This window comes from Vulpes vulpes, chromosome 5 (genome assembly GCF_048418805.1).
Source record: "Vulpes vulpes isolate BD-2025 chromosome 5, VulVul3, whole genome shotgun sequence".
Taxonomy (NCBI): domain Eukaryota; kingdom Metazoa; phylum Chordata; class Mammalia; order Carnivora; family Canidae; genus Vulpes; species Vulpes vulpes.
The window spans coordinates 92,088,561-92,111,503 of record NC_132784.1 but is presented as its reverse complement, the minus strand read 5'-3'; the positions used below and the strand labels follow the sequence as shown (position 1 = coordinate 92,111,503).

Below are 22,943 nucleotides of genomic sequence, written 5' to 3'. Positions count from 1 at the left end.
ATTAAAGGGAAAATCGGTTTGAAATCACCCTAGACATTAAACTAGATGCTCTTTATGAGATATATTCTAGGACCCTTTTTCTGAAAGTAGATGCCAAGGAGTCTCTTTGTAGGAGAGAATTTTCGGACTTTCCCCATTTTCGTGTCCTGAATCAGGAGCTCTCCTAGCCTAGGAAAGCAGCTGGGGTTTGAGTCGGGTTGTTAAATCTGAGGGAGTGAGTAACACCCTCACCTCAGGCTTGCGTGGGGCAGAGGGAGAAGTAAAACAAACGGGTGAAAAAAAAAAAAACAGGAGGCTTAGGTTCTGACCTGGGGGACCAAGCCCAGGTGTGTAAAATGAGGGCAGTGAATTGGATTATCATCATCCTGCTTAACTCTGCACACCTCAGCTCTCCATTTGATTGATGATAGGGCCTTTCCCAGAACTTCAGGTAAACTTACTGCCCCAAGAAGTGAAGTCTGCAGGTCTGTGCCCAGTAACTTGTTGGAAAAGTGTCTGTTGGCTTGAGGTGGTGGGACGAGACAGGTATCCTTAAGACAGAAGATCCAGGGTCAGAACTGAGCTGCCTACCTGGGATGATGTGCCTCGGAATGGTGAAGTCCTTAGCAATCACCAGTAAGTCCCTAAAATGTACAGCTAGAGCCAAGAGATCTGAGAGAAGCAGTTGCCCAATAGTGCTCACAGTTACTGGCCAGGGTTAGTTTCCCATTTAAAAGCCTCCTGAGGCCATGAAACGGGCATCAGGAGAAACATGCCAAACCTGTTCCACTGTGTGCTGGCTGTGTTGTTTTTCACCCAGAGTGGCCCCTCTTCATCATCTTTCTCACACTCAGTGTCTTCTTCTTCTTCCTTCAGCCCAGCTCTCCACCCCTGAGAGTTCCCAGTGGCTTGGATGCTTGTTCCCCTGGGAAGGCCTCTAAGGAGTGGGTAGCACAGATGAAGCTGTGGGGTGCTGATATGGTAGAGAGAGACCTGGAAGACCAATGAGGTGGGCAGTCAGGAGGCATGCTTGGAATATTTGGGCATGTCTATACCTGAAGTCCAGCCAGACAACAACACATGGCCTCTGCCAGTTCTGTTCAGGTGGAAAGACCCTGCATTCTTATGGGGCTGTTGGGCTGGTCTTTGGATCCTCTCTTTTGTGCCATGCCAACTTGCCAAGGACCTGGCTCGAGGCTGCGGGAATCCAGGGACCCAGGAAAAATCCAGATTGCGATGAGCAAGTGCTTTGAATGACTGTCAACATCTTTAGCCTAAATTACTCTGGTGGCTCTCCTGAAACCTGTGTCTTCAGGGGCTGGAGGAGCAGTATAGACAGCTCTACAACTGGTCATCTGAAACCTTGAGGCCTGTGGATCAGAATGGTAACGTGATGCACATACTGTGTACTACATCAAGCCTCCAGCCAGGTCTGGAGCAGCTTCAAGATCAAACATATTAATATTTCTGCAGCAAGGCTTATCTAAAGAGTCACATAACTAGGATAAATAAAGGCTATAAAGAGTCTCATGCTGTGCAGGTCACATTGTTGCTAATTAGGTTCAAGTCAGGTTGGGGTCTGCCATCCACTGGGTTAGGAAAAACATTCAATTTTCAGATGGTTTGTGGATTTGAGGGTGCTGTCAAGGCATTGTGGTTCTGTACTGCCTTGTAGAATCCTTTTGGGTAGAATTAGCATTCCCATTTTATAGAGGAGGAAGCTGGGGCTCAGAGAGTATCAATAACTTCAGCCAGTTTGGGTGATTCCGGTCCAGAGCTATCTGCTTCCAGACCCAGGCTTCTTCCTCCAAGGTATGACACACTTTACCTCTCTAGCAGTGAGTGAAAGAGAGTTGAGGCTAGGGGTGGGGAGCTCTGACTTTGGCATCATCCCCAGTGACGGAGGTGCTTTCTGCACATCTGATCAGGATCATTTATTGGCTTGTTATTATTTAAATATTGACTTGTGGGATCCCAGTAGGCTAAAAGCTCAAAAGAGAGGAAACTAAAGTTCAGTCAACTTTGTGGCTTACAAGAAGAATCCAGCTGGCTTCATGGGGGCTGAGAGAGCCAAGAACAAATGAGGTCAAATTGGGTTTAGTGAGAGAAGCATCATCTGCAGTGGAAACAACCCCCGTGCAGAACCAGTGGAATGCACAGTGCTCCCGCTTCCCCACCCATTGCCTGGCTGTGGAAGTCTTGCCTTGAGTAGAGACTGCTCTTATGAGAAGGACTGTCTGGAAGGATCACAAAAGCCAGATAAGGGTGAGAGTGATGTGCAGCATGAAATAAGAATTCAATTAGAGGGTCTCAGTGATCTTCATTACTGATGTGAAAAAAAGGTCAAAGGAAATGTTAATTTAATCTGCTGAAGATACACCATGTGCTTTTAACCCTTCATTGGAAAGATAGGCATTGGTCTATTGTGAGGCCAATGGCATAAATAACCTCCCTCCTTCTACCTTCTATGTGCTGTCAGAGGACAGCTGCCTTTCCTGGGCCATCTCTAGGTCAGATAAGATCTGAACTCCTAAAATCTAAGTCCACAGGTGTCCATGGTATTCCTGTGCGGTGAGGAGCCTGCTGCCAGTGGACTCTGCTCTGGTAAGGGAGTGGCTGTGCTGTGCTGTGCCCTTCACAAGGAAGATACCCATTAGGAAGGGTGGTAGGTTCGTTGCCATAGAACCAAAGAACATCTGCTCCAGCCAACTAGAGAACAGATGGGAAATAATTATTCTTAAAGGGACCTTTAGCTCATGGAATTGGTGCCGGGAAGTAGTTTATCTGAAGAAGACCTGAGGGGCAGATCAGACCCCTTGGCCTGAGAGCACTGTGAGGCTCTTAGGCAGCAAAGGAGCCACATGTGCTTTGGGAAGTGTAGGAAAAAGAAGACAAAATTTTTTTTTCTCCCCCGAATAATGGCTGTCCTCTGAGAACATGTCTCAAAGCTGAGTCAGCTTGTTGGCCCAGAGCTTCCTGACTCCCTTTGTCAGCAGTGGTCACCTGCCATCTTCCTTAGGGATCTTAACTCCCCACTGTGGTTACTGGCTCCCTCCTAAATATCTTAGGAGCTTTTCTAAGCTGAGTAGTAGTAAGCCTTCCTGTTTTCTCTGACCCTTACTCTCATCCTTGCCCTCTCTGATGATCTGATCTCCAGGCTGCCCTGGTTTTCTGCTACCCTTGGGCAAGGTTCCCAATCTCTTTCTTTCTTCTTTGCTTACCTTCCTTTTCTCCTCATACCAACCAAATACACAGACTTAATGAGATGTTGGGTCCTCCAGAAGTCCTCTTGTCCCTCTTTCTGCTATTAATTAGGACTTCAGAGTACATGCCACTGAAGCTACTCAAAGATGCTTAACCCCCCAAAGAGGATTTTATTGTAAGGGTCAGAGAAATGGCTGAGTCACATGAACAAACTAGAACCAAGAAGATGGGTGCCACAAGTACAATGTTGTTTTGCTCCCCTCCCCATGCTGACTTCAGTCTTTCCTCTCACTGCAGAGAGGCTGCTCAGTTTCATGGTCAGTCTACAGGGTACAAAAGATGGCCTCCAGCACCTCCCTGGTGTACAGGTCCCCTGGAGAAGGACTGATCTCTTTTCTCTCTCAGTCTCAGTTCCCATTCCTGGGGAGGAATGCGTTGAGACCAGGTAATGACCTGTGTAATGAAGAGTAGTGTTAAGGTTAGGAACACAGCTGTTAGCACTGTAACCATGTGGGTATTTGGGGTGGGGGCAATTTCTAGAAAGGATGTATACTTTCTGGTACACGTTAGCCCTTCTTGGGTCTCCAAGCCTCGAAGAGTTTTGCTTGAAGATTTTACACACCCCTGACCTCCCTTGTTCAGCTCTTTTCCTGCCTGATCATGGAGACTGGTAGGTACCTAGTCGGTAGCTAGCACCATGACTGAAGGAACCCGGGGCATAGCTGTGGTGTCACTACCATTCCCTGTAAGTGGAAAAGGCATAGAACCTGAACCTCGAAGGCCATTCAGGCCCCCACCTTACCCATAGGTAGAATTCTATCCTTTTAGTAAAGTCCTTTATAAAAGATTTTATTTTTCCATCAGACACTAGGATGTCAACACTAAAAGCCTCACATTTGGAAAGCCCATTACTGTTTCTAAATTCAGTTATTCATAATGTAATTGAATCCATTGTCCTTCATTCCATGTTGGGCTCATGAGGAAGACCAATGCCCACCATCTTGTTTAGGTTAGGATTGAATCAGTGCCTATGAAATCATCCTCTTGCATGAGACAACGGGAATTTGGGCCAGGGTATAGGGGATTTGGAACCATTTCTGGCTGGCTGCTGCCTTTTATCCAAATGAACCTCAGAGAAGTGACAGATTGTACAAGGGTCAAATTATATACTCTTTTCATGTCGCTACACCCCTTTTCCTTCATGGCTTCCTCTGCTAAACCTCTCCCTTCCATCTGTTGTAATGACAGACCTGGAGCAGAAGTCCTGGGGTTGGAAGGCACAGGGGGGAGGCAGGCCCCACTTGGCTGTGCTCTGTAAGGGGCATGTGGGAGGGGAGGGGGAAAACTGAGTACTTCCCTCTGATCTTGCCTGACTCCCCTGGAGCCTGGGAGGTGGGGGTGTCTCCTCATGCAGCAGAGGGAGGGCCTGCAGGGGCCCAGGAGCTGGGCTATTTCTGTAACACAGAACACATCTGCAGCCAGCCACAGAGAAGGTCAAACTCTGGGCGCAGGGCTGGAATGCAAGGGGCCAGGCGGTGGGGAGAGCTATGGTTTCACCCCTTCTGGCAGCTTGGAGGGCCCCTGCAAAGCCCTTTGGGGAAGGTGGGGCTGGTGGGGCAGGGAGGGACTTGGTCCTTGGTGCTGATGACATTGGAGGGGGGTTGGGGCATGGTGCAAAACCCAGATACCTATTGCACAGAGGTGGGGAAGAATTTAATTAACTCCAAGGTGTGGGGGCACTAGTTCACGCTCTCTGCCGTGAAAAAACTCAGGTCAGGCAAAGCATGGTGTGAAGGGAAAGTGAAATAGTGCTGAGGCAAAGGCAGTAAGGCTCAGGCAAGCACAGGTGAGTGAGTGTGTGCAGTGCTCAGAGATGGGGACAGGTGTGGGGGTGAGTTTACTGTGAGCTGTACAGTTCAGTCCCAGGCCCCTGCCAAGATAATTTGTATTTGTAGTCTTTTTCTTAATGAGGACCCCTCAGGGGTACCTGGGTGGCTAGGTCAGTTAAGTGTCTGCCTTTGGCTCAGGTCATGATTCTGGGGTCCAGGGATCAAGCCCCTGCTCAGCAAAGAGTCTGTTCTCCCTCTCCCTCTGTGTGTTCTCTCTCTCTCTCTCTCTCTCAAATAAATAAATACATGAATAAATCTTTAGAAAAAATGAAGACCCCCCTCAAATTGTATAAGCTTTAGGCCCCACAAGAGCTGGCTCTGCCCCAGCATCCCCATGCATTGAAACACTCACCTGCTCTCATTCCCTTGCTGCCACTTCGTGCAGCCCCGCCCTCGAGACGCACTCCTCCTGGTGTCTCCCCTGCTTCACCCTCATTTCCACGCAAGCCTGTCTGTGCTCTGGGGCTTCTCGAGTATCTGTTTATAGTTAGGAAATTGCCCTGTTCCAGCTCTGCATTTGTGACAGAAGGACCATCCTTGACCAAACCTAGCTACTGCTTGACCTTTGACCACCCTGCTGTTGGCCTGCCTCTTTTTAGCACTTTCAACGAATAATCTGTTGGTCTATGTTCCTTCCAGTGCTGTGGGGCTTCCCTAGCTGAACCCAAACCTCTGTGATGGGGATAGGGCTCCTGATGGGAAAGTAGTCCAAGAGATATGCTCTCTCAAAGAACCTGAAATCCTCATGTCTCTGTGGCCTCTTTTGTCCCTCTCATTCACTTTCAGGGCGAGGCAATTCCCTGTCTCCTGTCCAGTGGGCCCCAAGGGGCAAGTACTTGCCCACATTGTACCACTGAGTGGGTGCAGTGCAAGCTCTAGAACTTGGGTCCTCTCAATTAACTCCTGCCCGGTGACATTATCCCTGGAATTGACTTGCTTTTCAACTTCCAAGTATGATATGACACAGGGAAAAAAGAAATATCCATCTCCCAGTTCAAAGTATGCCAGGAGCAGGTCTCCCTCCCATTTGAGATTCTCAGGTGTTGATTTTTCTGACTCCTAAGGATAGGAGGACAGGCGACCCCTGCAGATGATCACTTGGTTTGAGGTGCCTAGTGACTTACAGGCATTACAAACTAGATTTAGGAATTGCTAAATGCCATCCTGATGAATAATTTCTCTAAGAGCAATTATTTGCCATCCATTCTTATGTATCCAAGTGCTAAGGGGCTTTACAGTCAAAATTAGGCCATTGCTTCCCATGAATGAACAGTCCAAGACAGAGGCACAGATAAGAATGATTACTGAACATTTACTGAACATTTTACTAGGTGCCAGTGCCTCTCTTAACTCTCTACTTGTATAATCTCATGTAATCCTGTGATGAGCCTATGAGGTAGATGCGTATGTCATCCCTTTTTTCACGGATGGGGGAATGAAAGCACAGAGAGGTTGAGCCCCTCAATGGAGGTTGAGAGATTGAGCCCAGAGCCTCTTAGTAACTGGTAGAGCCAGGATTGGAACTGGGGCAGTCTGACTCCAGAGCCAAAAATCTCAGGACCAATGCAGATTCAACTCAGTAAAAATAAACTAAAGGATTAGTTTGTAGGATGATGCATGAGAAGGGAATTTCAAGTTGCACAATTGACATGAAGTGGGAAGGGAGCCAGCTTTGGATGGCGTCCTGAGCTGTAATCCCTGCTCTCCTGCTTCTTCAACCCATAGCTCCAGGCCACTTACCTGACCTCTCAGGTCCTCCTCTGCAGGCGGGACCACAGTACCTACCTCGGGGAAGGGAAGCAGAGAATCTGCTTGGGTAGGTGTTACAATTTCCTTTTCTTTTCTGTGCCAGTTGTCAAGTCTTCCTGGGGAGGGCGAGGAGTGGATTTGGGAACTCAAAATTAATCCTTGTTTCGGGAGGAAAGTGTCCAGCCCATTCTCCAATACCCAGTCTTTTGGACGAGACTTTCTGCCAACCCCGTTTCCTACTGTTCCCTCCTGGGACTGCCTGGAATCAGAGCCAGAAAGGTTAGAGAGAGAGGGGCATGGGCTTCATGCAGCTCTCAGGCAGCTGTTATCCTCTGGCCCTTCCTTCTGCAACATCTTTTTTCTTCTTCTTTTTAAAAACAAGGATATTCTCTTGCATAACCCCAGTGCGAATAAACAAATTTAAAGACCTTAACATTGGTGCAGTACTAGTACCTAATATACTGTCCGTATTTAAATGTTACCAGTTGTCCTAAGAAAGTCATTAGAATCCGATCTAGGACCAGGTCTGTGTACTCCACTTTAACCTACAGTTCCTCAGCTTTTTATTTGTTTGTTTGTTTGTTATTCATGCCTTGAGGTTTTTTGAAGTGTGCAAGATCCCTCCTAGCCCTGTCTGGGCCTCATCCTGTCTTCCCAGCAACCTCCCATGCCCTCTAGCCTCACCTGGAGCAGGGCTGACTAAGGACAGGGATGGGAGGGGATCTCTGGGTGGCTCAGTGGTTTAGCGCCTGCCTTTGGCCCAGAGCACGATCCTGGGGTCCCGAAATCAAGTCCCGCGTCGGGCTCCCCGCATGGAGCCTGCTTCTCTCTCTGCCTGTGTGTGTCTCTGCCTCTCTCTCTCTCTCTCTCTCTCTCTGTCTATCATAAATAAAAAAATGAATCTTTAAAAAAAAAAAAAAGGACAGGGATGGGAGTGTCCTCGTAGGTCCAACATTTAACAGTGCCCAAAATAATTATCAAGAGCAATATTTTTTAAAAAAATCAAAATTAATGCCACAATTTCATAAAGAACAAAATATCAACAGTTTAAAGACAAGATCAATAGCAGTGCCACTCTAAGCCATACTGGAGCCTCAGACAACAGGGAGATTCAGTAATACGGATCTGTTTTTTACTGAAAATACGTCATTTATCATGGCTTTTTCTCTTGCATAGTCCATGAATAAAATATTATCAGTCTTGATTACTGAGTTTTTGGCTGCCCCTTGCATTTTGTGCCCTCCTTGCCCTGCAGAGTAGGTTTTCCCTTCCCATCACCCTGTCCTCAGAACAAGGAGGAAAGAGAGAGAGGTGGGTCGCCCAGCCAGCCACTGTTCTCTTGTCCTGGCCAGAGTGGCGGGGGAGGGAGGGTGGGGCACAGAAAGAAGAGGAGGGAGAGGAGGGATACAGAAGCCTGGAGCCCAGCCGGGTCGCTGGCCTGGAGCCCTCTAACAGTTTCCAGCTGCTTCCACACCCACCAGACTTCCTGCCTTGGGAGTGGTATTTGGTTGTCCTCCTCCCCCTTCTCATCAAATGTGTGATCTAAGTAGATCCTTGGATCCTCTCATCTCTAACAGTCTCTTCTCTCTTAACACTGCATGGTGCCCCTTAGTGGTTCCTCTTCTGACCCTGTATCTGTCCCTATTTTCATCCATCCTGGGAGCCCATTACAGGTCTGTAACTCAACACTGTCCAAGAGCATGCACCTGGGCCAGGGTGAGTACTGCGACATTGGTCCATGTTCCACACTCTGGGAGCTGAGCCAGGGTGGAGGGACTCAGGCGTGGTGTCAGCCCCACTGCGGACAGGTCTTGTGGCAACAGGAAAGAGCTGCGGACCAAGGTTAAAAGACCCCACCAGCGTCTAGCCTTCCCTGCCATATGACAGGTGGGTTAACTTAGCCAGGACTCTTTACCTCCTTGGACTTTAGGGTTTTTGTTAAAATGGGAGGTGGTAATATTTTTCTGTCTACCTTATGAAACCATAAAAGAACTAAATGAGATAACAATGAGAATCGTAAAGGGTTATACTTAATATTTTCCCTCTGTCATAAAATAAATAATCCTTATTTTTATAAAGACCGTATTCAAATCTGCCCTTTCTTTCTTTTCTTTCTTTTCATTCTTTTTTTTATTTTCCACGTAATTTGACCTAACTCCGTGAGAGGTGTGCAGGCTGATTGAGGGTTCATGCCCCTCCTAATCTTGAACCAGCATTTCTGTGAGACTAAAGCAGATCACTAGCAAAGCTGGAACCCCCGCCTACCCCCACACACACTTGCCCACATTCCATTACAATGTAAAACAGAGTGCGTAGGACCTAGGAGTAGTGATGGGTTGTTTTGTTTTGTTCTAATATTTCAAATGAAAGTTTCTCCACTTGTTGAGGTATTATTAGCTTAAAATAAACTGCATCATACATTTAAAAGATGAAATTTGATGTGTTTTATGAAACGACAAGCACAATAAAGATAATACGCTTGTGTGCATCACTCGCTGATTTCTTCCTGCCTCTTTGAAATCCTTCCATCTACCCCACCTCCGCAGACCTCTGATCTGCTGTCACTTTAGATTCATTCCCATTTTTAAATTTCATATAATGGAATCATACAGTATACATTGTTTTATTTGAGGGGTCTGGCTTCTTTCACTCAACATAATTATTCTGAGATGCATCTATGCTGTTGTGTATATCAATAATTCATTTCTTTCTATCGCCAAGTCCTATCCCATCGTATGGATGTAACACATACGTTGTATTCCCCTGTTCATGGATATTCAGGGCTTTTTGCAGTTTAGGGCTCTTACAAACAAGCTGCCATGAACATTTGTGAACAATCTTTGTGTGGACATACACTTTCATTTCTTTCGAGTAAATGCCTAGGAATTAATGGATTGTGTGATAACTATACGTTTAATTTTTTTAAAGAAACTGCCAAACTTTTCCAAAGTGGATGTACCATTAACATTCTCATCAGCAGTGAATGTGTTTCAGTTTACCTAAATTCTTATCAAACACTTGGTATGATTTGTCTTAATTTTAGCTATTCTAGTGGGTGTGTATAGTGTTATTTCATTGTGGATTCAATTTGCATTTCCCTAATGACTAATGATGTTGAGTGTCTTTTCATGGACTTTTCATGGACCACATGGTGGGATGTGTGTTTAAATCTCTTGCCCGTATTTTTTTTTTTTATTGTGTTGTTTGCCATCCTAATATTTAGTTGTAAAAGTTCTTTATATATTCTAGATAAAAATCTTTTTTAATATTTTATTTATTCATTCATGAGAGAGAGAGAGAGGCAGAGACACAGGCAGAGGGAGAAGCAGGCTCCATGCAGGGAGCCCGATGTGGGACTCGATCCTGGATCTCCAGGATCACACCCTGCATTGAAGGCAGGCACTCAACCGCTGAGCCACCCAGATGCTCCTATAATAAGTCTTGAAGCCAGAGAGTCTAAGACTTCTAATTTTGTACTTTTAAAAAAAGATTTTACTTTTAAATAATCTCTACAGCCAACATAGGGCTCAAACTCACAACCCTAAGATCAAGAGTCGCATACTTAGCAACTGAGCTAGCCAGGCGCCCCTAACTTTGTATTTCTTTTTGAAAGTTTTTTAGTTATTATAGGTCCCTTGCATTTCTATATGAATTTCAGAATCAGCTTGTCAATGTTTACAAAGAACTTATAAGATTATGTAGATTCAACACAATAGAAAAATACAAAAATATAGGGAGAATCAATATCCTAGCAATATGGAGTCTTCTGATCCATGCAAACATTATATATCTCCTGTTATATTTTATTTAATTTCTCTCAGCGTTGTTTTATAACTTTTTGTATATAGATCTTGAACATCTTTTGTCGAATGTATTAATAGTTCATATTTTTAATGCTATTGTAACTAATGTTTTTAAAATTTCGATTTTCATTGTTTGCGGTACTGTATAGAGGTACAACTGATCTTTCTAAATTGACTTCATAGGGCAGCCCCAGTGGTGCAGTGGTTTAGCACCGCTTGCAGCCCGGGGTGTGATCCTGGAGTCCCAGGATCGAGTCCCACGTCGGGCTACCTGCATGGAGCCTGCTTCTCTCTCTGCCTGTGTCTCTGCCTCTCTTTTGCTCTCTCTGAATAAATACATAAATAAATCTTTAAAAAAAATAAATAAATTGACTTCGTATATGGAGCCCCTCCCCACTTCTAAAAACTCAGTTTAACAGAACGGGAGCCTGGAAACACTGAGGTGCTAGCCATTTACATATGATAAGCACTTAAAGAAGCATGTAACAACATCAGCATCTTTCCCTATTTTAGGTCAATTAGTCATTCCATTACAGCCAGACCTGGCCTTAAAAGGGTGTGCAAGGAGGGGGCAGTGTGGTGAATCTGACCTTCCGCAGTGCCCTCCTAGATTGCTGGGGGTATTCTTAAGGTCAGAGGAAGTGGGAATGCAGCGCAGCCCCTTTAAGAGACTAGGGCCAACTAGCCATCAGGCTGCTGGGAAGGCAGCCTGGGAGATAAGATAAGGCCCTAGGGCTGGTGTAAGCCAGGGTCCAGAGCCACAGTGGCTGGGCTACTGATAGACAAACAGGAACCAGGGGTGATAAGGAGGAGGTGCCAGCTACTAGATCTAGGATGGCAAGGGGTGGAGCAGCCAGCTTACCCACTGGGACCTAAAAGGCGAAGGGGATATTAATGGTGGGTGTGCAGGGGGCAGGCACTTGCATTCTCCTGTATCCTATATATTTACGATCATGTTTTTAAAACCCTAATAGGCCGTATTCAAAGGACTGACATGTAAATGTTCAATAAATATGTTTGTTGAGTTCTTGATGTCCTCTCTACTGATATCTTTATGCTCTAGTAAGATGGTCTGATAAGCATCATAAAGTTTTGAGATTACCTGGTTTCTTGCTCAAACTAGAAAAACCCTGGCAAGGACTTATTCTGAAGAGCCTGGAGCTGCTCATTTGCACATATCTGCATAGATTTGCATGTGTCCTACATGTAGATACTTTTATGCTGGATTTAGATTTCCCCAAATCAGAAGCCTATTTTTAAAGGAATAAAGAGGAGATTTATCTCTACTTATTCCTGCCCACCTTTCATCTGCATCCTCTAAAGATGCAAAAAAACAAAAACAAAACACACACACAACAGAACACAATTTCTGCAACTCAGACATATAAAGAAGACCACCTGTGGCTGGCATTGTTTATGTAGATACAAACAACCCTTTGCCTGTCAAGGTGTTTCATTTCTTGGTTTCTATTCAACTCTTGGTTCCACTCTCCAAACTCCTGAGTGAGGCCAGGAATTACGAAGGCAAAGAAACCCTGTAGCTAGACAGCCAGGAGCTGAAATGCCTAGAAGCCTTCAAGGATTGTTCACTGTACCCCGGCAGAGAAGCTGGAGGTGCATGCATCCACCTGAAACCACCTTCCCACCGCTTCCCGTCCCAGGGCGAGGGATGCCTTGGACTACCTTTGTCTGTTCTCCTTCCTCCAGGAATAAATAAAAATATCGTCCCTTCCCCCAATCCTGGCTCCTCGATTGGCCTGCCAGGCAAATATTTCATAATGTGGGCTCATCCAATTGGGCACCATGCCAGAGCCAAGCGCCTCAGGTTGCGAGTGTGCTCCAATCAGGCGGGGCAAGCCTGGGTGGGACTAGAGGGCTCTCGCTCTCACATGGGAGGCCGGCATTACTCAGGTGGATGCCTCAAGGTGGGAGTTGCCACTTGCCTGGGGCTGGGAAGAGGGGACAGCGCTGTCCATCAGCCAGCTTGAGCCAACCCAGCACTGAAGGGGTTAAGGCCAGTCAGCCTGTGTGGCTGTTAATGATTGCTACCCACCAGGGACCTGGTAAGTATTAAAGGAAACCTTTTCCCTATTCCTGAGTGTGAAAGGAGTCAGGGCAAGAGCAAGCAGAGGGGACGGCTAAGGCGAAGAGCCAGTGAGTGAGTGGTTATCTGTCCGCTGACTGTCTGGGAGGCTCTGGAACAGGTAAGGGAGCACTAGGTACACCCACTCCACCAGGTAAAGCAGGCTTTTGTTACAACTGGATACAAATTCTCAGCTAGGGGCCAGATTTCGTATCATGCTATTAGAAGGAAACGCTGAGGGCGGTTGTAGTCCAAGAGGGTGAGCCACTTGGCACAGAAGCTGGAGATACAAACCATTGTCTGTCCTGGTGCCGAGACAATGGTTTCCTGTGGCCACCCTGCACACAAAGCTGGAGCGGCTGCTCTTCCTCCCTCTCTGAGCCATTGTCTCCAGAGAGGGGCTCAGGAGCCCTGGGCAGAAGTGCCGTGGGCTTCTGGCAGGCTGATTGCTGGGGACTGGCAGGAGGGGAGGCAGAGGGGGCCCAGCCAAAGAGGCTGGGATAGTTGTGGCTCGCCTTCCATCCTTTTTACTCAGAATCAGGTGTGGAGAGGTGGAAGGCAGGGATGGGAGGTGGTGCAGAGAGTTGGCAATGGGGGTGGGGTGGGGTGGGTGGCTCTTAAGTCATTAAGAAGACAGAGTTTGTCATTTGGGAGCCAGACAAATCCAGAAAAAGAACACCAATCTTTCGGGTTCAGGTGTCTCTTGTTGCCTTTCTCTCAACTTCCTATTCAGGTCGATCCTTCTCTCAGTTTCCAAAACGTGTGTTCTTTGACCCAGGCGCCTCCTCCTGACAAGGGTACAGGGAGTGTGGACCAGAGCTCCTGGGGTTTGCTGGAGGGGGTAGATGGACTTTTTTCAGCTGAGGGTGGTGTGTGTGTGTGTGTGTGTGTGTGTGTGTGCGCGTGCGCACGCACGTGTGTGTATATACTCACACATGCACATATGACAAAAAGTGAAAGCCTGATCTGTCTCCAATGCAGAAATGTTGACTTTACCCCCACTTAGCCAGGAGCGCTTTCTGTCCCCGGCCTCTTTCTTGGGATGAAAAAGCTTTGCGGACATGATGATGTTAGGTGGCCCTGGAGGGGTTTGTTGGGTAGGAACAGAGCACTCCCTGTGCCTGTCTTGAAGGCAGATTTGAGAGATAAGGCTAACCCAACCCCCTGGCAGCTTTCTGCTGGTCACTGCCTCTGGCTGGGCTGCCTACAGGCAAACAGAAACCAGGCACAATAAGGGGGAGGGGCCAGGCCTGGGACCCAGAAGGGCAAGAGCAAAAGCAGCCAAGTTTCTGGGCATGTGAGCCAAGAAAGGGGGGAAGTAGAAATGGGAGGAGTGGGGCCACTTGTGTTCTGTCCTGTACTGAAAGAGTAAGCCATACATGGGTCTGGGCCACCTTCCATGCTCATGTTCCCAAGGGGAGACACACCGAGGAACTGGCATTCCCAGGCAAGGAGGGCTTCCTGGGCATGCAACCTGCACAGTCACCCCACAAGCTCAGAAGAGCTTGGTTTAATGCTCTGCTGTTGCCATCCTGACATTCATAATTTTTGAACAAGGGGCTGTACATTTTTATTTTGTTCCAGGCCAGGTGAATTATGTAGGCTGTGCTATCCCCAGGCCCAGCCAGAAGTTGCAACAGCTGCATAGTTGCTCACATGCTCCAACAGGTGTAGGCAGACTCACCTGTTACTCAGGTGTCACTTACCAAGACGGCTCCTGTCCTGGCCAGGACCAGCACAGCATCCTTCTCGCTCCCCTTCTCTCCACTCCCCTCTCCAAACCATTCCGTTTTTCCTTGTTGCAGCTTCCTGCCTGGTCTTCCTTCAGGGCTATTGCCTGGCAGGGGAACAAGGGTGGGGACAGCAGTGTCCCTGACCTGAATCCTTCCTTCCTGTCTCCCTCTTCCCTTTCCTCTGCAGGCCTTACCTGGGCCCTGGGCTGGGGTCTAGGCCGAGAAGTGCCTCTGCGATCTTCCTCCCTTCTCTCAGCCTGGGTGATTGATGAAGGCACTCTGGCACCTGCTTCATGTGCTGTTTGCTTAGGAACAGATTGTTGCCCTGCGATCACCACAGGCTCCAGGTCTGGGTGCTGGGGTGGGGGGCGAGGAGGTGCAGGTTGAGGGGAAGGCAGACTCCCACGCCCACCCGCAGTCCTTGGTGGCAGCCCCTCCAGCTTTTCTCCACGTGACTGCTCTTCCTTGCTCTAGACTAGAGGACCCTGCAGACCCTGCAGACAACCTCTTTCCTCATCTTCCCTCTGGCCTCTGCCAGGAGTTGGCCAATCCACGAAGGAAAAGGAAGGCAGGGGAAGAACAGTTTGCCACCTCTCTTCTCCCCATCAGCTGGTGCTGCTGTGTAACCTTCTCCCAAGGCTCCACAAGCCTGCCCCCAACAGGGCTGTCAGTAAGAACATTTTCAAACCTTGAAGTGGAGTCTTGATGCTTATGATTTAAAATTGATGGGTTATCCAAATTAATTTTGGTGGGACTTTGAAATGTATCATTTGATTTAAAATGTTTAACTTTGTTGTTGGCGGCCACTGATTTCCCTTTATTTTTGGTTTAGCTGAGGACTAGAAGGGTGTCTGTATCCCCTGAGGACCCTGAGCACATATCAGTGGGTAGATGGACAAACTGGTTTGGAAGTAAATGTTTCAGGCAGTCAAAAAATAGCCCCACACTGTCCAGTGGACTGTTACACAGTGGCAGAGTGCACTGTCACTGTCCTGCCCAATGTGGTTGCCCCAGCGACTGGACTGTCCAGCCACACAGTGAGATGGGGCTAGCATGACTGAGGAACTGAAATTTTAATTTTATTTCATTTTCATGACTTAAAATGTAGATAGCCACCTAGGACTCACGGCTCCTGAGTTAGATGGCACGGCTTTGGAATAACACTCTTATGTGATTTCCTTTATTTTATTAATTATAACATCAGCTATTTGCTGAGCAATTATTATGTGCTGAGCATTTTCCTCTGTGCCTTATGTTAGTGATCTTGTTTAACCCAACCACTCTAGTATCACTCCATGTTCCAGATGGCGAAACTAAGACCCAGAAAGGTAAAGTGATCAGTACTGGCCAGCCACAGAGACTCTGAACTCTGACACCACTGCTCTCAGCCTTTTCCTTAAGGCTATTGCACACTCTGTCCATTCTTTGTCTCCTCACTTTCCTTCCCTGGGATGGCAGGGCAGTTGGCTACAGTTGTCGTCGATCCACAGAGTTGGGGGGTGGGATGGGGAAGACAGCAATGGCTTTCCCCAGGGACAGCCGTTTTCTGGCTGGTTCCACGGGTGGCCTGTGTTCCCAACTCCCTTTGGATCCTCCCTACAGCAGCCAGCAATCTGAGGAGATTCCTCTGCCCTCAGAGCCTTGGCAAACTCCCCAAGTACATGGCAAGTTCCAGACTCCTTGCTCCTGGTTGAAGGAGGTGTTGAGAATTTCCCATAATCCATCTGTGTCTCACATGCCCATTACTCCCAGTCTAGGAGAGATGAGCAGCTGAGACCTCCCTGGAGGACAGGGACAGACACGGTTCCCCCCACACCCCCAGAGCTGGTGAGGGGCAATACTAACACTAGAGTTTTGCTGTCATCCCACCTGCCTTTGCCCCCTTGCTCATGTGACTTCCTGAGGTGGGGCACTCCTTCCCCCAGAAGCGGTTGTCCCGGCTCCTGCTCTTCTGTTCCCATTGATTTATTGCTCTCCTCTTCCCCAGACAAAGCCCCTGCTTCATAGACTCTTATCAGAGTTGGCTGGCCAGTTGGGAGGGGCTGCAGAGCAGATGGAACCTGCCTTCACATCCCCCAGCAAGAGAGATTTGAAGCTGAGCCCTCCTGCCTCTCACTAACAATTCAATATCCCAAAGCAGAACCTGTGCACCACCACCACCACCCCACACCCCCGCACCACCACCACTGTGGCAGGACCCTGGGCCTGCCTCTGCTAGTGCTTCCCCAAACAGCCCTTCTGCTCTTAATGGTGCACGAGGTGGTGGCTGGGGTAGGGCAACAGGAAAGGCCCAGGCGGTGCACAGTGTGTATGTGGCTGCCCTTCCAGAGCTCTGTGCCTAGGCAGGTGCTGTCAGACTAATGTGTATGGGTGCCCCCACTCCACGTCACACACAGTCCCCACAGGGTTATGAGTGAGAGAGTCTGTGGTTCTCATCCCTGTGTTTTTGCAGCCAGCCAGGTGGAGCTGGCTGTCTACCTTCTGAATCATGAAGTTCTTTCCCTCTTCTTTCTTAGAGACCAGGATCTCAGGTGGGACAAATAGCAGGAACTTTGTCTTCTCTTTCCTGTCGCTATAGTTGAGGTAATGGACCTCAGTTACCCTGACTCTAAAATGGGTCTTGCCTTCCTCCCAGTGTGAGGACCAGACTACGTGAGCTTAATTTTTTCCCTTTGTTCCATTCCCCTTTGTTCACCTGTGTTGTTCACTATGTAAGGCATACTTAGGACCATTGTTTCATTGTTAAAACAAGGAAGCTGAGGTGCCAAACAACTTGACCCTTGCAAATTGCTGCATTGGTAACCGAGAAGGCATTTGTAGCTTTTGAGGGTGTGGAAGGAGGGCCGTCAGCCTGGTTGCATTGCTGTCTGAGCACTTACTTTGTAAAATTCTTTCCCTTGGGGTGGGCTGGGCTGGGCTGGGCTGGGACTGGTCTCTGTGGGACACCAGAACCAAATCTGCTGAGCTAGGAATGAAGAGAGCTGGTTCCAGTGACCTTGCAGAGGCCTGGAAGCAGACAGCTGGGCTGCCTCAGCTTCTGAAGGGTAGGGGTGTGGGATTCAGCTCAGAGCTGGGGGAAGGGGTAATTAATTATTGCCCTGTCCCTTTACCTCTTGGGACCCTTGCTGACTGCTGGGAGCAGGCCACTTGGAGGCCAAGAGAAGAGCTTGGTGCCTTCCCCCTGCTCCCATCTAGCTTAGCTGGGGCCACTCAGAGGAAGTAGAGAGGAAGTAAAGATGGAGTGAGAACATTAGTGCTTCCTTCATTTCCTTCCCAGAATCACAGTTCTGCACACTTGGAAGAGCTATCAGTGCTCTGGCAGTTAATGCATGGCCATCCCAGGAAAGATATTTCAGCAATTCTTCATCCACCAGAAAGGAGACAAGCCTGGCCTCCCAGAGGGCCCAGTGGTACCCCGATCTCCATGGGGGAGAGGGTGGGCAGGAGGGTGCTTGAGAGGCTTGACAGAGCAGCTCTTTACCAACAAAAAGGAAGAATCTCAACATGTTAATAATGAGCATGGTTATGCCGAGTATCCGTCCTGCTTATCTTCAATTTTCAGAAGGCAAATGGAATCCCACAAATTGAAATAGTGTGAAGATAAGATTATCCAAGCTGGGGTACAAGATCGGCACAGAGAGTCCCCGTGAGGTTCCCAAGTGATATTCACCAGCGCCCGCTCGGCTCCACACACATACACAGGCCCGCACATGCACGTGCGCACACACACACACACACACACACACACACACACACACGGTGAACTGTGACCCAGACTAAAGAGTACACACGAGTACTACCCTTACCCTGCTGTTCGAGGCTACTTTCCAGGCCCAGGGCAAGGACTGGCAGGTGATACGAAGAGAGACCAGAGAAGGACACAGTGGGGAAGGGAGGAAACTGGGCTCTGGTGCCCTGGTTTGCCATCTCCATCCCTTGGCTACTGAGCCAGCTCATCTGCTTTCTGAGTGAGGTAGGGGCCAAGCTCTGGTAGATGTCCCCCCAGCACCCTGTAACTGGCCATACTAGGTAAGGAAAATGACTTTGGGCTCTTTGGGGGTGGGGATGGGGGTTGTGAAGATAGGCAGAGTTAAGCAGGAAAGAGGGTAGCACAAGTCTTCCCTCCTGGACACTCAGCCCCATGGCCTAGCATTGTAGGACATCCCAAGCTTGCCTGGGGGAGAACACCCTGTTCTTGACATTTTGGAAATTACTGTGGCATGGAAGGGGGGAGGGTGCAAGGGCAGAGAGGAGAGGAGAGAAGCAGTACGAATGTACGGCTGGCAGCTGGGTCTCCAGAGCCGCCCTAACTGGAATTTTTGCTCTGTAGGCAGCACGTGGAAAAGACCATGCCGTGTAGAGGGGCTCCTTCTCACCTGCAGATACCCAGAAGTGCCACCAGGGCCTGACCTCTTTTGGCCTCTTCTCTGTGGCAGCAATTGGCAGGAGGACAGAGGGACTTTGGTGGGGAGAAGCTGGCTGGGGTGGTTTATTTTTCTCTAAGAATGACCGGGAGAGCTTCAGGATTCAGGCGCACCAGCACTGTTGGAAACGTCGACCGAGCTGGTTTTAATTGGAACAGAACCGAGCTGGTTTTAATTGGAACAGAATGCTGGAGCAGATAAAGCTCCTTGAAGGGGGAGGTGGGGAGCAGGAGCCAAACCTCTCCCTACTTTCCCCACCTCTGTCAGCAGCAGCAGTCCTCTCTGGAGCACAGATAGTCTTGCTTGGAATTTGCTAGCTGGGGAAAAGAAGGAAGTGGGAGGGATGAGCCACAGGCAGCCCTCCTTCCCACTGGCCCCCTGTCCTTTCCCCACCAAATGAGCTGTGATGCCAGAAGCCAAAGTGCTCTCAGGATAGGGAAGCCTTGCCAGGGCTAATTCTCTGTCAGCAGATTCTCAGGAGCTATGGAAATGAAGCAGCTTGGTGGAGGGCAGATAATCAGGAGGCGCCCAGAGGGCAGGAGGAGTGGAGTGTATTTTCCTAGTTGTTCAGTATCTATCACGGTGGAGCTCCAGGTGTCCAGCCTGGGTGTGCAAACACGCATGCCCTGCAAGGGGTCATGAAGACTCGGGCTGAATTTGCTGCTTTTGTGTCTTGTTTTGTTTCACATTTGCTGCTTTTGACTGCGTGGTGCCAGGTAGCCCTCCAGGTACATGCTGATTCTTGGGGAGGATGTTTGGAGACAAATCACTACTTGGTTATCTCTGTGGTGAGGCTGTCACTAGGACCTAAAGGCCACTATATCTGGAAGTAGGAAAGCCTTGACTAGATAGAGAGAGGGATGCTTGCAAAGTGGGTAGGATTGGCCTCTGTTCTTTGTAATTTATTGGCATTGGCACTTCTGGAATGCCGGCCCCCTTCCACTCCGCGTGCACAACCCCTGCCCCATATGTGGCCTCCTTAGGAGTGTTTTTCATTTTCTAGCTCCGGCACCTGGCATATGTCTTGATTTTTTTTTTAAGCAAAATAGTCATAGCCATTATCTCTTATGCATAAAATATTTCACATTTTGAAAGTTCACAGCTATTATTTCATAGAATTAGAAGCTACCTCAATCTTTGAGAAAATGAAGAACCAAAGAAGTCACGTCACACTGCTAATTCATGCTGGGTCTTCGACTGAAAGCCTGGTTTTGCCAAATTCTCCCTTCACTGATGGCACTGCCATTGAGGCCACCTTCTTAGATACAGCAGATATGGTGACCACCTAGTGGGTGACCCAGCAGGTTGTCCCTGCTTCCGCACAAAATCTCCTCTACTACTTGAGATGCTCCCCCTTTACCGGTGAATTCAGGAGGTCCATCTGGAGATGAGTTTGTAACCATTTGTCCCTGAGAAATGGAGACCTTGACATTCCACCCCCCACCCCCAGAAAAGGAAAGAAGAGTGAAGAAAACTTGTTACCTAGCCTTGTTTTCCTTTTTAACTGGTAAATTCTTCCTGACGTCTCACCTAAAACGAAAGCCTGTCAATTCTGTGCAGTTTAGTGGTGAAAGAAAAGAACCCCAGCTAGGCATCCTGTCTGCCTGAACCCTGAGGGTTTCTGAGGGCTCACCAAGCAGGGGGAGCCCCTGAGCCTTCATCCCTCCTGCCGTGCACTGATTTCACTGAGCATGGGAGAGGTAATTTAACTTACAACTTAAGCAAAGCCTGTGGGAGGCCCCTGAGCTCAGCTTGAAAAGAAAGGGGGTATTTTTGCCTTCTAGAGGAAGAAAACTCATTTTCCCAATGCACCCCCACCCCCTCCTCCTGTGCATATGAGCTTAATTTTCTTCCTCTCCTAATGAAGATGGATCAAAGCCAAGCTATATATTCAAGAGGGAGCCAGGCAGGGGAGCTGAGTGAGGGGGCGAGGGGGCAGAAACAGAGCTTCTCTCGCGGAGAGGAAGTAATTAATTTTAAGAGAAGGCAAAGATAGAGAAGCTCTTGGTAATAGAGCGTCGAACTCCAAATGCAGGTGGCTAAAATGAAGTCAGAGCCTGGCGAGTTTCTTTGTTTGTTCATTCACTCCTTAATTCAACAAATATTTATTAGGCACCTATTGTGCACAGGCGGAGACCTCGGGGTGGCATCAGGAGCGAGCCCAGATGCCCATAACCATAGCAGGGCTTGGGTAATCGGACGGAGAATGGGAGAGGTAGGATCTGGCAACTGAAGCCTCTTGTCACCATGTGCAAAAATACCACAGAAAGGTTGAACCCATTGACTGTCTGGGTTTAGGATTCGCTACTTAAGTAGCAGCAGCTGTTGACGCCAGCTACATCCAACCAGCTGGTCTCCTCACGGGTTCAGTAGCAATGTTGTCCATTCGCTTCTCCATTCACTGATTGCACTGTTCTCTGACTGAGTTCTGACCTCAATCCAAGAAATTAGATTAGCCCTTCCCTTTCAGTGTCTGTTGTGACATCATGACAGGCTATGATGACAACAGGCTGCCTGGTGCTGCTATAAAGAACCATGTTGGCCAGAAAGGATCCTGTCACCTGAAGACAGAAATGGAATGATACAGAAAGCCAGAGGGGCTGACATATATGATTTCAAAACAGCACATCCTGGCAGCAGAAGGTAACAGTGGGTCTGGAGCCTCCTTTGCTAGAAGCCTTTATGAACAGCCAGGACACTTAAGAGATTGATTGCAGACTGAACTTGCCTGGAGGCAGAGGGCTGGAAGACATGACGACCTTCGGAAGGCCCTCGCAGTCCAAGGACCCTAAGACACAGGGGGCACTAGGAAAGGGGGAGATCTGACTGTCTTCCACCACTGGGGGGTTCAGGGAACGTCGCCGCGATGCAGACCTCCTGGGCCCTGAGCGGATCTGATGGCAGGCAGCTGGGACTTATCATATGGCATCTGGGAAGATTTTCAGAAGTAGACACATGGTGACCCCCTCTGAGCCCTGTTTGATGCCCTCTTCATCACAAGCTTCAGGGGGAAGCTTTCCTTTCCGTTCACCAGAGCCAAGAAGCCGGGTCCTTGCCACCAGCTCCGGTTCTACGGCACCCACGCCCGTGTGCACCACATGCCCCTCAGCTGGACCCCAGGCAGAAGGCAGGCGCTGTGTCTTAAGGGAGCAGCGCGCGGGGGGACGCCTCACAGAGGCCCCGCTCGCTGCGCCCTGTCTGCACAGAAGTCTGGGCAAGCTAAGAGGAGTGTAGAAAGTTCATTTGAGCTGCCAGGCAGCGGCGGCAGCAGTGACGACAGCGGCATGCATCTGGAGCCTCCTTTAACCCCTGTGCCCACAGGAGCAGAAGGGGCTCTGAGAGGCATGTTGCCTTCAGCCCAGGGGCCCGTGTTCTGGGCTGGGGGGCCAGGAGGCAGGGAGACTGCCTTCCTGCAGGTCGGGCTGGCTGAGCGTCTGCCGTGCAGATGGGAATGCAGCCCCAGACTGCTCTGCCCGCCCAGCTACTCTGTGTCCTTAGCTCAGTGAGGTCGGGCTACCTGGAAGTTGTACACCTGCTCCGCGCACGCCCGCCTCTCTATTTCAGCATTTTCTCCTCGGGGACCTGAACCGGGAGGATTTCATCCTTGCTCACTTATTCTGCCTCCAGCACTCAAACGGCAGCACTGGCGCTGGATGCTAGGAAGCCACAGGCCCTCCCCAGGACACCTGGGCACCCCCCACCACCACCTGGGGAGATCCCCTCCCCCCACCAGCACCAGAGCCAGGAGGAGGGGGATCCAGCAGTGCCTGCCTCTCGCCCTGAGCTGGGGCACCCAGACCGGAGGAGGACTTACTTCTTGGAGGGATGGTAGGAGCAGGGTGGCTGGCAGGTCCTCTGAGGCTGCCGAACAGGGAACAGAGCTGCCAAAAGGATGTTGAAGTTTCGGGCTGATCGACGGGTCAGGTAGGGATTTCTTCAGTGGACCGTGAGCGGCATTCAGTGAGCAGGTGGGGGGCAGCTCGTTGGGCTGGGGGCTTCAGAGTGAGGGCCCTGCCGGGCCTGACCTGGAGAAGGGAGAAGAGTTAGGTCAATGGCTGCTGCATTGCAGTGCTTGTGAA

General features: G+C 49.1%; 1 protein-coding gene across 50 annotated transcripts in view; it reads left to right on the top strand.

Moving 5' to 3' along the window:
• PLEKHA6 (pleckstrin homology domain containing A6) overlaps nucleotides 1-22,943 on the top strand; it is a 139,857-nt gene that overhangs the window by 71,021 nt on the left and 45,893 nt on the right. For 19 of the 50 annotated variants that reach the window (XM_072759376.1, XM_072759372.1, XM_072759375.1 and 16 more), the window contains exon 1: nucleotides 12,715-12,828. The exons of the other annotated variants lie outside the window; for them this stretch is intronic. The gene's annotated coding sequence lies outside the window, so the exon portion shown is untranslated. Of the gene's footprint in view, nucleotides 1-12,714; nucleotides 12,829-22,943 lie in introns of those variants that run through there. 50 annotated transcript variants of the gene reach the window in all.